Raw genomic sequence first — 3,718 nt, 5'->3', positions numbered from 1 at the left:
ACGAAATCTGTTGTAATTTATTTCGATAAACTTTTAAACCTTATAGACAAAGACGTTCTGCTTTTCTCTATGGACGGGTAATGAAATAGCTGGAATAACCTGCTTTCGATGAGAGCTCCGAAGACCCCTAGTGTTATAAACGTTTCGACTCAGCTTCACGAGATCGGAAAATGTCTGTATGAGCATATGTGTGTATAAAAGTGTGTATGTGTGTGGAACTTTCAAAGATTTTTATCACCGCGCAATGTTCTAGGAAATGGCTGAACCAATATCAACAATCTTAGGGTCGTCTAGAAGCTACCATTGAGCCATGGATCAAATTTGAAGTTTAAATAGATGTTACTTGTTTAGTGGCGTAGCCCACAAAACGCATTTTTTCTTACCACTCAATTTTTCTTGAGATATCAAAACCGATTTCCACAAATTTAGGCCCATTTGAATGCTTCTATAGGATCACTGATCAAGCATGGAGATGCGCTCGTCAAATAGTGAGATAACTAAGTGTTTACAAGTTCCTATCTCATACCTACCCGTGTGTCGATAATGACGTTTGCTCAATAGAACGGCATCGACTGAGTGCTATCGCTTTCTGCGTTAGCAGCAGAATGAGAAAATGGGAGTTGGTTTGTTTGTAATAACTCTTTTCATATGCAAAACACATAAAAAGGTCCTTCAATAATAATATTATTTTAAGTGTTTCGGCTTCACGTACTATTGCTGAAGTGTATCTAAATACTTTAGCGTGGTTCTAATTTTTTTTTCAATTATATAATATAATATTAAGGCACACTGCTTAAGCTCTAAGATGCCACGGGGATTTTCTAATCTTAATTATCATCTAACTTAAAACTAGAATAGTATCATTATGTAATGTAGTATTGGGGTCACGAATACTCGAGAATCCAGCTTTCAGCTGGCGATCGGTAGTGGCCAGTGAATTGAATTTAGCATGAGAGTCTTCCAGATGACGTTGGTAATTATCTATGTTGGCCGCTTTCTTCGGCCCATGTGGGTTCGCGGGAAACACCCCAGGCTATGAAGGCCCGGCGGGTGGCCCGCATGCTGGTCATCGACTGGAGCGGTCTTCCGTGGGCTGTGATGGTGATGTTACGGAAAAGAATGAAAAAAAGTAAATATTGTGGGAAACGGGGTAAAAAGGGTGTATAGGAACAAAATGTTTGAAAACGACAGAGATCTTATTAGTTGTCATCGAGATAAAGAAGAGACGGGGAAGGGGGAACGAAAAAGTTAGTGACAAAAGAAAAAAGATCTTGTTGATTCCAATGAAGATGGTGGACAGGGGCGTGGATCGAGAGAATCGGGCAGATGCTATTATCGAACCTATAGGTGGAGATTATACTTTCTAAGTGAGATATAACAGATTACACTTGTATATTAATGTGTTTGAGGTACTGGTATATGAGAAGCATATATGAACTATCCCGACTCCACAGACTAACAGACAGGACACTCAAATTAGATTCTTCAATCATTTTAACGGTCATTTCGAATATTCCTTTATTTGGGACAGTACTCACATGTGTCATGATGGCGCCACGTTACCCTATCAAAAACATCCTGTCTGTCATCTAGACTGTGTTTATTTTATTCATTTACCAACAGAGTTGCCATTCATACAGAATTATCTGTAATGTATTGATTTGTATACGTCCATGCGAATTTCATGCAGGATATAGATTTAATACATATTGCCAAAACTATATACATAAATAATTACCTTCCAACATCGCTAAAAAGTTAAATATATTATCAACGTAATCCAATAATTTATTGTGACGATTCATTTTCAAATATTATGATGAAATCAGGCATCCCTCCAAGCAGCTGATTGGTGTTGACAAACGAGGGAAAACCAACTAGTAAAAAAACTAGGGGTGTACAGATAGTAAATAGTTCGCGCAGTACAATATAGGTAGAACTAGTGCATCACGAAAAATTATTTTTATAAGAATTTACTCATACTGTCATGTCTGTTAGTCTGTGCCGACTCGCCAACACATCCCGAACCGGAACCTCAGGCGGTCTACCTCGGGCCCTTAGGGATTGCAATAGCTCTAACCTGGCGTCGCGATACTCTACGCACGGCCACACGACATGCTCGATGTCCTGATAATCGTCACCACAAGTACAGAATCCGCTCTCTACGATCCCGATACGCCGGAGATGTGCGTTGAATGTATAGTGATTTAACATGATACTCGACATAACACGAATGAAATCACGACTCACGTTCATCTCCTTGAACCAAGGTTTCGTCCCAGTTCGTCATTGCTCCATGAAGTTTGCCGAATTTCAAGAATTTTCTGACAAGAGATACTGGAAAATTCATTGAATCAGATTGATCTTTCATAAATATCACCTTCTAATATTCCAACCTTAGCCTCATTGTCTGCCTTTTCATTGCCCGGAATGGAACAATGCGAAGGGACCCAGACTAACGATATTGAATAAGACCGTTCAGATAAAGTTCGCAAATGTTCCCGTATTTTCCCCAGGAAATATGGGGGATACTTTCCTGGCTTCATTGCCCGGAGAGCTTCTATTGAGCTTAGACTGTCCATGACAATGAAGAAATGGTCTTTGGGCAAGGTTTCAATGATATCGAGGGTGTACTGAATAGCAGCTAGTTCTGCGACGTAAACTGAAGCCGGATCACTGAGTTTGTACGGAGCAGTGATGTTCTGATTGAAGATGCCGAAGCCTGTGGACTTGTTGATGTTTGATCCATCAGTATAAAACATATTTTCACAGTTGACTGTTCTAAATTTGTTATTACAGGTATTAAGGACCACTTGAGGGCTTACGTGATCCGGAATTCCACGAATCTCTTTCTTCACGGATGTGTCGAAAACACAGCAGAATCAAAAGTATCCATATTCTTCACATCTATTAGATTTGCCTGGCACCACAACGGCTTGCACGACGAGTTACTTGTGGGATCATGTCATTAGAAGAAATCCACATCCCTCTAGCGGTACGTGTGAACGTAAACGATTGTTGCTTGTCTACCATATCCCGTATGGATCCTTTATATATATATATATATATATATATATATATATATATATATATATATATATATATATATATATATATATATATATATATATATATATATATATATATATATATATATATAACTTCTCAGTACGTTGATGTGAATCGTTACTGCGAAGAACGGACTTCATATGGCGATCAGCTCATCGCACACAGTATAGACAAAATAATCCAAAAGATGTTTGCTGCAATCAATTCAATAGTTTGTTATCCTTTTGATTCTACTATGAACAAAAATGTGTTCTTGTTCAAAATATGTTTACGCTAATGTTATTAGTCTAGATAGATATTAATAAGACTGAACGATAGTTTTCACTCTAATCGAAGACAATAAATCTAGACATAATCTTGAAGATATATTATTTACCTGACAAAAACAGTATGTTGCTTCTGTTCAGTGTCCAATCAGTTGCTCACTCCAATAAATACTTTCGAACCGATAAAAGTAATCGTCGTAGCGATTCCTTCGAATCAAACGTAGCAAAGAATTACAGTTGTAGCCGCGCTATGATATTCCTCCCATGTAAATTTATTCGAGTGACGAAAATACCAAAAATGACGGCTAGCCAGAATAGAATATCCAACTCAGGCTTCCCAACATTGTATTTTCCAGGCGAACAAGCAAATCCAAAGACATGCA

This window comes from Malaya genurostris, chromosome 2, assembly GCF_030247185.1.
Source record: "Malaya genurostris strain Urasoe2022 chromosome 2, Malgen_1.1, whole genome shotgun sequence".
Classification (NCBI taxonomy): Eukaryota; Metazoa; Arthropoda; class Insecta; order Diptera; family Culicidae; genus Malaya; species Malaya genurostris.
Note: the sequence above shows the minus strand (reverse complement) of the source record.